This window comes from Schistocerca gregaria, chromosome 2, assembly GCF_023897955.1.
Source record: "Schistocerca gregaria isolate iqSchGreg1 chromosome 2, iqSchGreg1.2, whole genome shotgun sequence".
Taxonomy (NCBI): domain Eukaryota; kingdom Metazoa; phylum Arthropoda; class Insecta; order Orthoptera; family Acrididae; genus Schistocerca; species Schistocerca gregaria.
Window position 1 is genome coordinate 571,319,782 of NC_064921.1, and position 14,460 is coordinate 571,334,241.

General features: G+C 45.1%; 2 protein-coding genes across 5 annotated transcripts in view; one reads left to right on the forward strand and one right to left on the reverse strand.

Annotated features, from left to right (window-relative positions):
- The window catches only part of LOC126333043 (neuromodulin), a 663,909-nt gene that overhangs the window by 175,021 nt on the left and 474,428 nt on the right, over nt 1-14,460 (reverse strand). The window lies entirely within an intron of this gene.
- Nucleotides 1-14,460, forward strand: part of LOC126332988 (E3 ubiquitin-protein ligase SIAH1B-like) — a 456,241-nt gene that overhangs the window by 69,887 nt on the left and 371,894 nt on the right. For 3 of the 4 annotated variants that reach the window (XM_049996701.1, XM_049996702.1, XM_049996703.1), the window contains exon 2: nt 6,287-6,324. The exons of the other annotated variant lie outside the window; for it this stretch is intronic. The gene's annotated coding sequence lies outside the window, so the exon portion shown is untranslated. The remainder of the gene's footprint in view (nt 1-6,286; nt 6,325-14,460) is intronic. 4 annotated transcript variants of the gene reach the window in all.

Here is a 14,460-nt window from a genome sequence, read left to right on the forward strand (position 1 = left end):
AGTTGACCGGCGTTGCCTGGTGAAACGTTGTTGTGGTGCCTCATGTAAAGAGGAGAAATGCGTACCATCACGTTTCCGACTTTGATAAAGGTCGGATTGTAGCCTATCACGATTGCGGTTCATCGTATCGCGACATTGCTGCTCGTGTTACTCGAGATCCAATGACTGTTAGTAAAATATGGAATCGTTTGGTTCAGGAGGGTAATACGGAACGCTGTGCTGGATCCCAACTGCCTCGTATCACTAGCAGTCGAGATGACTGGCATCTTATCTGCATGGTTGCAACGGATCGTGCAGCCACGTCTCGATCCGTGAGTCAACAGATGGGGACGTTTGCAAGACAACAACCATCTGCACGAACAGTTCGACGACGTTTGCAGCAGCATGGACTATCAGCTCTTAGACCATGGCTGCAGTTACCCTTGACACTGCATCACAGACAGGAGCGCCTGCGATGGTGTACTCAACGACGAACCTGGATGCACGAATGGCAAAACGTCATGTTTTCGGATGAATCCAGCTGTACCTGTACACGCCATCCAAGCTCGTTTGACTCAATTCCCAGGCGTATCAAGGACGTTATTACGGCCAGAGGTGGTTGTTCTGGGTACTGATTTCACAGGATCTATGCACCCAAATTGCGTGGAAATGTAATCACATGTGAGTTCTAGTATAATATATTTGTCCAATGAATACCCGTTTATCATCTGCATTTCTTCTTGGTGTTGCAATTTTAAGGACCAGTAGTGTATATCAGTTTCAAGTTTCTGCGTAGACAACTCCTTTTTAGTTCATCCTTTTTCCAGTTTTGACATTTGAAGAAGAAACATCTGAGGTGAAAAGTATACGAGGAGAAATTCTGCCACGAAGCAGAAGAATCCTGTAGCTATTTTTTTTTTTTCACGAATGACAAAATGTCTCGGATAAAACATGAAACACTAATGCTATACAAAAGCTGTGAAACAATATTGACATACAGCCAATTACTGGACCACCCGATGCAGCCAACATTAAGCCTCAAAAATATTCGAAGAAACAGGCGATTGACGGCGGGGAAAGGTAGTTTAAGAGACTTTGGCAAAGAAATGTAACAGTAGAGGCATATCGTAGCGACACGCTCCACTTAATAATGGCTAGTAAAAGGGATAAAAGGTGTATTTGATGTGTGTCTGGCTATTTCCGGATGCTTTTTGACGAGTATCCGCAGAGCTGGCGCACAAAGGGGCGAGGCGCCTAGATGTTGTCGCTAATGAGTAAGCAAGCGGGCGGATTAGACTGCGCGCTTCGCCCCACTGCAGAGGGCGCCTCACTGCTGCGCCGCTTTCCAGCGTGTGGCCCTTGTCAGAGGGCGACTCTGCTCCAGGGTCCAAAGAATTTAATTTCAGCGCAGCCGGCATCTGCTCCCTACGGTTGCCAGCATCCAGCCAGCGCCTCTACCCTAATCTGACGACTGCACGCCTGTAGCACACAGTGCTCTCTTCTCAGAATTGTTAAATTAATGATATAATTCTCTCTCTCTCTCTCTCCCTCTCCCTCTCCCTCTCCCTCTCCCTCTCCCTCTCCCCTTCAGGTGCTCCTGTCATTTAAGGGTCCTCTGCCTGCTACCCGCCGGTGCTACAGTCTGGCGCCGAGCGACAGCTACGGTCGCAGGTTCGAATCCTGCCTCGGGCATGGATGTGTGTGATGTCCTTAGGTTACTCAGGTTTCATTAGTTCTAAGTTCTAGGTAACTGATGACCTCAGAAGTTAAGTCGCATAGTGCTCAAAGCCAACTTTTGGGCCTCCTACCCACACCAATAACACAGGCCAAGGAAATTTTTTAAAAAAACTTTTTTTTTACTTTGATAGCTGATCTTTTTAGATTTTTAAGAGCTGAATCCAAATCTAGCCTTAGTTTTTTTTGTATCAACCATAGTTTTCAAGCAATATGCTTTTTACTATATAGTATAGTTTTTTTTGTATCAACCATAGTTTTCAAGCAATATGCTTTTTACTATATAGTATCAAAATCCTGTGCGATACGGTAAACGGGGAAATTAATGAAACTCTTTATTACAACATAAGCATGGTTTGTATTCACAGTAAGCTACTGAAAACAATGATACGTATTAATAAAGGTTTCACTTGTCAGCTGGAATTGGTTTGTATTTTCTTTCTCTTTTTTCTTTGAAGCTACTTGAGTAACTTTTTCTACGATGAGTCGCTTGCTGAACTTCTCAGTGAAGTGACCAACCGTAGTCACCCATCATGTTGGTGTTCCAGCGGCCTTGGTAGCGTTTCTAATGTCAGGTCCGACAAAGACGCCTTCTTTTAGTTTAGCTTCTGAAAGGCCTTTACTAACTGCTTCATTAGGCTAAACTTCATATGTAGAGGTGGTAGGAGTACGTTTTTGGGATCTACAAGGTTCTTGCATTGAATGTTCTTTTCACCAGGTTTTAAAGACTCCCTCTCAGGGCAGGTCTTTCTGCATCAGGGTTGACCCCTAGCCCTACAGCTCCATTCATTCAAGAAACATGGAAATTTCGTAAAGCCACCTTGTTGACCAAGGAGCATGCAGGTTGCTTTTAGATCGCCACATATCATCCAACCTTGAGCAGAATAGCCCATTTTATTTAGCACTATTTCTAGGTTTTCATAGCTTTCATTCATGTGTACAGAATGTCCAACAGGTATAGATGTATACATGTTACCATTGTGTAATGTAAATGTAAGCCGCGCGGGATTAGCCGAGCGGTCTGAAGCGCCGCAGGCATGGACTGTGCGGCTAGTCCCAGCGGAGGTTCGAGTCCTCCCTCGGACATGCGTGTGTGTGTTTGTCCTTGGGATACTTTAGGTTAAGTAGTGTGTAAGCTTAGGGACTGATGATCTTAGCAGTTAAGTACCATAAGATTTCACATACATTTGAACATTTGTAAATGTAAATGTCGTGTGACTAGGACCCCCGGTTGGGTAGACCGTTCGGCAGGTGCAAGTCTTTCATTAGACGCCACTTCGGCGACTTGCGCGTCGATGGGGATGAAATGATGATGATTAGGACAGCACAACACCCAGTCCCTGAGCGGAGAAAATCTCCGACCCAGCCTGGAATTAGGATTGACATTCTGTCCCGCTGACCACTCAGCTGCCGGGGGCGGACATATCATTGTGTAATAAAAGAGGCTTTAAACTAATTTTAGACGAATCAATGAACAGCCTCCAGTCTTCCCTTTTGTATTCAATACCAAACTCATATCAGGCCGGGAATGTCTGAGCAGTACACTAAATCACGTTTTTGTTGAAAAAACTTGGAAAATTGGCGCTCTCTCTTTCTATACATGTATATGCTGGTTCCAACTGCCAATAAGTTCATCTCTTTTAATCTAGAGCCAAGCAATTCAGATTTTTCTTTTGTTAAGCTCATATCCCGAACCAAATCGTTAAGCTCGGTGTGAGTAAACAATTTTTTCTCTAGACTTTCTGAATTAGAGTAGAATTTATCATTATTTGGATCATCTCAGTCACATTGTTCATCAGAAAATACTTTTGTTGGAATAGAATTTAAATCATCTGGTGATTCAGGAACCGGCAAATCTACACCATGCCCTACTGGTCGATTGGTGGACGGAAGGCTTATTGCCTTCTTGTTTTTCTTATTATGAGCAGTAATATCAACACTGTAAAAGTAGCAATCATCGGAATGATTTCTTGGCTCCCTCCACTTCATAGGAACAGCAAATCTACAGGCTTTTTTCTCCGTTTTGCACAATTTTCTCAGATCTTCAACACACACATAACTTATACGGCTCCCAAGATTTATCTTTATCACCAAGTTTAGATCTAAAGTATGATAGATAAACCTTTTTCACCCTTTTCACAAAGTCTGTAATGTTTCTTTGGTCTTTTTAATGGCAAATTCACCATAAATATAACAAAAATTGTCAGCGTAGTTTTTACAACCACAATTAGACACTGTACTGAGCACATGTACAGAAAACGGGAAAGTGAGGTTAGGCTGAAAGTAAACAAAACACCATCTGTTAACACAAAAATAGAATCGCCTTTTTTTCACCAATGCTACCAACGTCGTCTACATTCATTACACTTCCTTTTTAAATTATTTTAACTATATAAAGGTTATTAAATTATTTAAAAATCGCTTACTTTAATAAATTTAACTGTAATATGTGAAGAAATGGTGGGTGATAGAGTTTTTTAAGTATCATATTTAGATTTCCCACCCTAAAAAATATAAGCAGGGAACAGAGTTGCATAAAGTGTCCACAGGCAACTTGCGATTTAGCACTGGAGAAACCTGCTCTGCGATAGAAGGGGAAGGCGAGCTGGAAAATTGATTGCTTGAAATGCTGACGAACACGACGAAATCAGATAGTAAATTTATCATTTGTTAAAAGGAGCCATAATTCAAGATTGTCACGAATTGCTGTTGAAATAAAAATCAACTACCGATTCCGGTCAACTGATGACCTTAAGGTATAATAAAATTATTTACAGCAGCTTGTATGATAAAGTTCTTACTGTGGCATCAAATGAAATAGAAACCATCCTTCGTCGCAGCTGCCAGGACTAGAATGAAATATATAATCAACATCGTGTTTAGCCGGCCGCGGTGGTCTCGCGGTTCTAGGCGCTCAGTCGGGAACCGCGCGACTGCTCGGTCGCAGGTTCGAATCCTGCCTCGGGCATGGATGTGTGTGGTGTCCTTTGGTTAGTTTGGTTTAAGTAGTTCTAAGTTCTAGGGGACTGATGACCTTAGAAGTTAAGTCCCATAGTGCTCAGGGCCATTTGAACCATTTTTGAACATTGTGTTTAACTCTTGAAGGAAGTATGGTTTTTATTTTATTTGACACTGCGGTAACACTATTGCGGTACACGCTGCTGCTGTAAACAATTTTATGGTACGTGAGGATGAGCACCGGTATCCTCAGACTCATATGAATTTTTTCAGTTATCTACTAACTGTTTGGCACCACTTGCAAAAAATATGACTGGATCATTCCTCGTTCTGGCTTGTGCGACCCAGAATTTAGGTGAGAAGTAACAGCACGGAGTTTTCTCTGTTGGAAACCTGTAAGTACAGCGGTCCGTGGAGCAGGAAGACGAAGCAAAAGACGGCAGCAAACCAAGTGAGACCAGCAGCCAGAGCTGGCCACAGAGCTCGAGAGCGGCTGGCCGTCGCAGTATTCGGCGCTCCCCTTAATGGACCACCGTTTGCGCCTCCCTCCAAGTTTCACCGCATTTACCAGACGTTACTCTCTGAATACTCAACACGAGATCGACATGGTGGCGATCCGGTCTAAGATTTTGTTTCGTTGGGGCAATTGTTATCAAACTTACATCCAAGTAGCATTATTTTCTTTTTCAATACTGCATTTTCGTTTAATATATGTAGGCGTGTACATTGGAGCACATAAATGTAAACTATAACTTTTCATATATAACAAATTTGATGTCAGTTCGTGAAACAGTTGACTCCTCACGCAGTATATGTTGTTTTAAATTACTTACATGTAAGTATACATTCAATTTGATTACACCCGCATTTGAGCCCTTCACATGAAAGGCATAGCACCAACCTAAGATCACCCGACTGAGTGATGCACCTTGCTAAGAAACTCCTCCCCTACCGTTTTCGTCTGATCAAAAACGTCACCAAGTATTATGGTCATATTTGTAAACTACGTAGGTGCCAATCAATTGTAACATAAATCGCAAGCAACTCGCCTCATTCACATTAAATATTAATATCTCATTCATTTCATCGTTTATTAGTTTCAAAGCTTGTATTTTTCATGTCATTTTTCAGAGATTTGTGATTATTAAATATTTATTCAATTTGCTGAAGAGCAGAAATTCTGTACTGCTACTAGACCCTCCCTTGACAGGGTGGAAAGAAGATGGTAAAACGGCAATGGAGCTCTCCGCATTCTACGGCCAAAACCTGAGGAGAGTGCACTTATCCTGCACTTGGTGCCTGTATCTGTCCCCACTGATATCACCTATCCTCTGTCTAATACGAAGAATTGTCACCATCGTGACTTTCTCTGTATGTTTTCTTGGTTCAACAGTTGCGTGGCTGCTACGGAAATAGATGACGGATGAACGGAGTTCGAACAGCGTACCAGGAATTCCGAGGTCACTCCACTAACACATTGACACCTATACTTCCATTTTCCATTATTGCCATACATGAAATACAGTAAATTCCTGTATTTTTTCCTTTAGCTGTAGCATACATCTTTTCATTAGATACGATTCGGTACCATGATAATGATGTTTGTGTTTTACAGGTGTGATGGGCTCCATGCGTTACACCACGATTTAAATGGTGAGTGATTCAATTTATTAGTATTCTTCTTTACTTTTTATTATCCAATCGTCATTACTTAGGTATTACATTCCTGTTCGTGAAAAAGCTTTATAACACTATGGCAACAAATTCGGCTCACGTGTAATACGGCGGTGCTATCTAGGACGATTTTTAGATCTTGTGCTACAATGGTTTAAAGACAACGTAAGGAAGCGTATGACCTGCCACATGCGGTCGTTCATTATAATGCTGAAATGTAGGGTTTCGCAGGGATCGAAGGGTAGAGCCACGGGTCGTAACACATCTGAAATGTAACGTCTACTGTTCAAAGTGCCGTCAATGTGAACAAGAGGTGACCGAGACGTGTAAACAATGGCACCACATACCATCACGCCGGGTGAAACGCCAGTATGGCGATGACGAATACCCGCTTCCAGTGTGCGTTCACTGCGATGTCGCCAAACACGGATGCGGCTATCATGATGCTGTAAACAGAACCTGGATTCATCCGAAAAAAATGACGTTTTGCCATTCGTGCATCCAGATTCGTCGTTGAGTACACCATCGCAAGCGCTCCTGTCTGTGATGCAGCGTCAAGGACAACCGCAGCTATGGTCTCCGAGCTGATAGTCCATGCTGCTGCAAACGTCGTCGAACTGTTCGTGCACATGGTTGTTGCCTTGCAAACGTCCCCATCTGTTGACTCAGGCTCGAGACGTGGCTGCACAATCCGTTACAGCCATGCGGATAAGATGCCTGTCATCTCGACTGCTGGTGATACGAGGCCGTTGGGATCCAGCACGGCGTTCCATATTACCCTCCTGAACCCATCGATTCCATATTCTGCTAACAGTCATTGGATCTCGACCAACGCGAGCATCATGTCGCGATGCGATAAACCGCCGGTCAACTGCTGTTTGTGTACGAGAAATCGGTTGGAAACTTTCCTCATGTCAGCACGTTGTAGGTGTCGCCACCGGCGCCAACCATGTGTGAATGCTCTGAGAAGCTAATCATTTGCATATCACAGCATCTTCTTCCTGCTGGTTACATTTCGCGTTTGTAGCACGTCATCTTCGTGGTGTAGCAATTTTAATGGCCAGTAGTGTACATGTACTCCATTACTTGTTGTCGTATGGCAGGCGGAGATTGAATAATTTCGGGTTTGCTTGGTGCACTATACGGCGACCATTCCTTGTAGTCATCTGAAGTCGCCATCCTGATCCTTGACGACGAGTATTTCTGCCCTCACGTTCCCATGCAGCCCACTTCATGTCATTGTCACATCGGAGTGCCCCACAAAGTTAGATAATCTACAACTTGGCCAGACCTCCGAATCGAGAGCCACAGTATGATACTTGATAACACTGCGTCATGCAAGTGTGCAGCTCTCGGTGCCCTTCATAGTGAACATTGAACGTGCGACGCTCTTATTGCCTCTTATGTACCCTACTAGATCTGGTAACAAAACTAATGCACTCCTGAGGTCATTCTGCTAGTCAGAGAATTGCAAATCTGATCTTTCACCCCCCCTTCCCCTCCCCCCCCTCCCCGCCGACGGTGTATACGTGTACAAAGTAACAGTCAAATCCGTCATGTCTTCTGGATGATGGCAGTGTACTCACACAGGCTCTGTTGCAATTAATATCCAAAACTGACATCGACGAACGTACTTGATAACAAGCATGAAAACATTCCAGTAAACTTAAGTCCTGAAACGAGCCTTTTGTTTAACGTGTCGTCTTCGTTGTAAAAAATCTCATCACATCAGCAGAAGGAATCACTTGTGAGTTCCAGAGTGCTACAACCATCCTCGCAATGCTACATAGAACCGTCAGGAAATTGGGCTCAAATTCGAAGTAAAACCGCATACTATTTATGAGTCTCCTCATCAGCAACGTTGACGCTGCATCACAGACAGGAGCGCTTGTGATGGTGTACTCAACAACGAATCTGGGTGCACGAATGGCAAAACGTCATTTTTTCGGATGAATCCACGTTCTGCTTACAGCATCATGATAGTCGCATCCGTGTTTGGCGACATCGCGGTGAACGCACATTGGAAGCGGGTATTCGTTATCGCCGAACTGGCGTATCACCCGGCGCGATGGTATGTGGTGCCATTGTTTACACGTCTCGGTCACCTCTTGTTCACACTGACGGCACTTTGAACAGTAGACGTTACATTTCAGATGTGTTACGACCCGTGGTTCTACCCTTCGATCCCTGCGAAACCCTACATTTCAGCAGGATAATGAAAGACCGCATGTTGTAGGTCCTGTACGATCCTTTCTGGATACAGAAAATTTTCGACTGCTGCCCTGGCCAGCACATTTTCCAGATCGCTCACCAATTGAAAACGTCTAGAGAAATGTGGCCAAGCAACTGGCTTATCACAATACGTAAGTCACTACTCTTGATGAACTGTGGTATCGTCTTGAAGCTGCATGGACAGCTGTACCTGTACAGTCCATCCAAGCTCTGTTTGACTCAATGCCCAGGCGCATCAAGGCCGTTATTACGGCCAGAGGTGGTTGTTCTGGGTACTGGTTTCTCAGGATCTATGCACCCAAATTGCGTTAAAATGTAATCACATGTCAGTTCTAGTACAATATATTTGTCTACCGAATACCCGTTTATCATCTGTATTTCTTCTTGGTGTAGCAATTTTAATGCCCTGTAGTGTAATATTTTGTGTCGTCCGAAACTAAAGGTTGGAGACTAGCAGGAAACGTGCTAGCGATTTACCGTCGTTAACAGTACAACATACATGGCTGCGTTGAGAGTGGTATCGTGAAAGGAAGACGTGGACTGTTGATGAATGGCGTCGTTTTGTAATTAGCGCTGCAAATAATTCAATACCTTCTCTTGCTGACAGAAGGGGTAATGTAACGGATGGTGTTGTACAGCAGGCCGAAAATCTAAACCTAGCTTTCAAAAACTTGTTTACGGTAGAGGACTGCAGCACCATTCCCCCTTTCATCTATCGAACAAACGCAAGGACGGCTGACATAGTGTTTAGTGTATCTGGGATTGTAAAAAAAGATCCTTAGACGCCAGGATGGCATCTGGCCCTCACCAGATCGCTCACCAATTGAAAACGTCTGGAGAAATGTGGCCAAGCAACTGGCTTATCACAATACGTCAATCACTACTCTTGATGAACTGTGGTATCGTCTTGAAGCTGGCCCGTAATAGTTTATGTTGACTATGCTACAATTATAGCACCATTCTTGTCCATTACCTATCAGATATCATTGGAACAACGGAAAGTTCCACGGGACTGGAAGAAGGCCCAGGTCATAGCAATCTATAAAAAGGTTAGAAAATCGGATGAACATAATTACCGGCCAATTTCACTGACGTCGGTTTGTTGTAGAGTCATGGAACACTTTTTGTGTTCAGACATAATGACCTTTCTAGACTCTGAGGCTCTTCTGCGGAAACCAGCTCGGTTTTAAGAAAAAGCGGTCATGCGAGACACAGCTGGCCCTCTTTGTGCATGATATACAACAGGCTCTAAATAACGGCTCCCAGGTTGATTTCATATTCCTCGACTTTCGAAAGGCGTTAGACTCAGTTCCGCACTGTCGCTTGTTGCCAAAAGTGGTCGCTTACGGTCTGTCCGATGACACATACGGTTGGGTAGAGCAGTATGTCGTCTTGAATGGGGAGACTTCAACGGAAACAAGCGTGTCATCAGGTGCGCCCAAGGGCAGCGTAATTGGTCCGCTGCTTTTTACGATTTACATAAATGATCTGGTTGATATTATTGACAGCGGCATTAGACTGTTTTCCGATGATGTTGTAGCCTACAGGAAAGTAGTATCACTCGAATGTTGTGAACAAATCAATGCGGATTTGAATAACATAAATGCGTGGTGTAATGACTGGCAGTTATCTCTCAGTTTTAGTAAGTGTAACCTACTGCGTATAACAAAGCGAAAATCCCCATTAATGTACGAGCCTTTGGAAGCGGTTACATCCGTCAAGTATCTGGGTATGACTATTCGCAATGATCTCAAATGGAACGATCAGATCAGACAAGTAAAGGGTAAGGTGAACTCTAGACTGCGGTTTATTGGTAAAATCCTGAAGCGATGCAATCCTTCAATAAAGGAAATTGCTTACAATACTTTAGTTCCTCCTGTCTTAGAGTACTGTTCGTCTGTATGGGACCCTTACCAGTTGGGACTGATTCAAGAGATTCAGAAGGTCCAAAGAAGAGTGGCAAGATTCGTGACTGGTACATTTAGCCATCGCGAAAGCGTTACAAATCTCGTAGAATGTTTGAAGTGGGGCACACTTGCAGATAGACGACGCGCTAAACGGAAGGGTTCAAATGGCTCTGAGCACTATGGGACTAAAATTCTAAGGTCATCAGTCCCGTAGAACTTAGAACTACTTAAACCTAACTAACCTAAGGACATCACACACATCCATGCCCGAGACAGTATTCGAACCTGCGACCGTAGCGGTCGCGCGGTTCCTGACTGTAGCGCCTAGAACCGCTCGGCTGGCTAAACGGAAGGGGCTGCTCACTAAATTCCGAAATGCGATCTTCGCCGAGGATGTAGAGCATATAGTATTACCACCAACTTTCAAATCGCCCAATGATCACCATTCAAAGATAAGGGAAATTAGAGCTCGTAGTGAGGCGTTCAGACAATCGTTTTTATCTCGCGCAGTCCGTGAGTGGAACAGAGATGGGAAATATGACTTTGACGCCAATAGTGCCCTCCGCCACACATCACTTGGTTGCTAGCGGAGAGGTGTAGCCGTGTTATTCCTTGCCTCATGGTGTGGGGAGCTACTGGCTATGATTTTACGTCACGGCCGATTGTCATTGAGGGAACTCTGACAGCATCGTGGAACTTCGCGGACACCTTACGTGCTCTTGTGTTACCTCTCGTGCGACGTTGTTGTGATGCCAAAAGGGCACTAGTCTCTATGAACTGTCTGTGTGATGTTGAGGTTCTCCTGTGGACTACAAGATCCCCAGATCTCTCCTCGACTGAACATTTGTGAGACCACCTCCGACGCGAGCTCCCTGGCAGAGTCAGGATATTGAGGAACAATCATAACACCTGTGAGGCAGACTGGCCCAGGACAGGATACAACGCTTTATGACATAATTCCCAACCCAATCAATTCATGCATCCAGACCAGAGGGAGTGTAACGTCATAATGTGAGCCCATGCTGCCAAATTTCTTGTAAATTTCACTATTTTCTAATCTCTTTAGCAATGTCACAAACTGTCTCGACCCGCGAAGTGTCATTATGTATTCTCCTTCCCTTCTACATGCTTCGCTTTTTTGTCAGGGAGTGAACACCTGTTCATAGAACAAAACTGTTCGGGAACAACAGTATATGAACACGCTCTGATCATGTGACGGTCACCCACTCTCAACTGACACTAAAACAGCCGCCGAGCTACTAGCCGACTCTCTCTCTCTCTCTCTCTCTCTCTCTCTCTCTCTCTCTCTCTCTCTCTCACACACACACACACACACAGTGAGAGGCTTTCAATTTGGTGGCTGTGCCGCGCCGCCCGCTCGCTAGCTCTCCGCTCTGCGACTGCCTCCCCCCTCCCCTCACCCTCATCCCCTCCACGGCCCTCCCCATCAAGCCACTCTGCTTGCCCTCCCAAGGCGCTCGGCTCGCAGCACGCGCGAGGCTCGCTGTCGGAATCCATCCGCCTGCAGGCGGGGCTGTGGCGCAAAGGAAGCGATGCGACGCGACGGGAGCGGGATGGGAGCCCGTCTGACAGAAGACGCCGGCGAGTGCCGCGCTCCCCATCCCCGTATACCCCTGGCCGAGTTAAACTTGCACAGCACGCAAAGTAGATTACGGCACGCGCTGCGACTCTTCTACCGTCGTTTTGTATTCGCTCTCAAAGGTCTAAAGTTAGCCGCCCCTCCTGCCAATGTGTCTCCGGCGTCTTCAATGGAATTCTGTTTACTTATTTTTCTGGACTTTTGATGTACGTACACTACTGGCCATTAAAATTGCTACACCAAGAAGAAATGCAGATGATAAACGGGTATTCATTGGACAAATATATTATACTAGAACTGACTTATGATTACATTTTCACGGAATTTGGGTGCATAGATCCTGAGAAATCAGTACCCAGAAGAACCAACTCTGGCAGTAATAACGTCCCTGCTACGCCTGGGAATTGAGTGAAACAGAGCTAGGATGGCGTTTACAGGTACAGCTGCTCGTCCAGCTTCAATACAATACCACAGTTCACCAAGAGTAGTGACAGGGGTATTGTGAAGAGCTAGTTGCACGGCCATCATTGACCAGACGTTTTCAGTTGATGAGAGATTTGGAGAATGTGGTGGCCAGGGCAGCAGTCGAACATTTTCTGTATCCAGAAAGGCTCGTACAGGACCTGCAACATGCGGTCGTACATTATCCTGCTGAAATGTAGGGTTTCGCAGGGATCGAATGCAGAGTAGAGCCATGAGTCGTAACACATCTCAAATGTAACGTCTACTGTTCAAAGTGCAGTTAATGTGAACAAAAGGTGACGGAGACGTGTAACCAATGGCACTCCATACCGTCACGCCGGGTGATACGCCAGTATGCCGATAACGAATACCCGCTTCCAATGTGCGTTCACCGCGATGTCGCCAAACAGGGATGCGACCATCATGATGGTGTAAACAGAACCTGGATTCATCCGAAAAAATGACGTTTTGCCATTCGTGCACCCAGGTTCGTCGCTGAGTACACCATCGCAGGCACTCCTGTCTGTGATGCAGCGTCAAGGGTAACCGCAGCCGTGGTCTCCGAGCTGATAGTTCATGCTGCTGCAAACGTCGTCGAACTGTTCGTGCATATGGTTGTTGTCTTGCAAACGTCCCCATCTGTTGACTCAGGGATCGAGACGTGGCTGCACGATCCGTTACAGCCATGCGCATAAGATGCCTTTCATCTCGACTGCTAGTGATACGAGGCCGTTGGGATCCAGCATGGCGTTACGTATTACCCTCGTGAACCCACCGATTCCATATTCTGCTAACAGTCATTGGATCTCGATTAACGCGAGCAGCAATATCGCGATACGATAAACCGCAATCGCGATAGGCTACAATTCGACTTTTATCAAAGTCGGAAACGTGGTGGTACGCATTTCTCCTTCTTACTCGAGGCATCACAACAACGTTTACCCAGGCAACGCCGGTGAACTGCTGTTTGTGTATGAGAAATCGGTTGGAAAATATCCTCATGTCAGCACGTTGCAGGTGTCACCACCGGCGACAACCTTGTGTGAATGCTCTGAAAAGCTAATCATGTGCATAACACAGCATCTTCTTCCTGACGATTTAATTTGGCGTATGCAGCACGTCATCTTCGTGGTGTAGCAATTTTAATGGCCAGTAGTGTATAACAAGGTCAAATTAATGTAATACGAGTTAGAAATACAAAAAAAAACACAGTATTGATTACATCTTATAAGTGTTCAACATAGCTTATTTTTCGTGCCATGTAAGTACGTCTACTTTCGTGTTTCGCATAAAAAATCTTCGGTATGAACACACAACCGTTCACGCACTGCTTGTTAATTTTTGCCCATAGTCCGCTCATTTTTGTATCCGCTGCGCAGCCTATCACATGAAGGAAGCCCGTAGCGTGCCTTCCACGGAGGATGTTCGGTACGATGATCCCTGATTTTAGTGCGGCGCACGTAGCGAAAGGCACAGTCAATCGAGTGGGACTCGACAGTGGGGTGCACGGAGAGTGAGGTTGTGGCCTTCAAAGGGAGGAGCTGTGTTTGAAAGCCACGGGTCGAAGCTCTTGGACGGAGGGGCTTGAAGCCGTCTGTCTTTAACGAATATTTGGTGTGGTGGAGCACAAGAGTGGACAGCACGATGTGGCAGTCGTCTAAACAATGTGGCGAACTGTATGTGTTGAGCAGCAGTGAATTATAAGGTCGTGTATTGTGAATGCAGTCTGCTTTTCGTTTGGAGTGCACTTCGACAACATTGCACTTCGAATAGGAGATTTCGACCGAAGTTATATTTTGAATACCATTGGCCGTTTCGGGTTGAGTTGCCACCTGTAATTTGAACTCTATGGCTCCCTCTGAAACATACCGTGGGCCACTACAATGATAGTGCGTACACTGTGTTGTAGCTTGA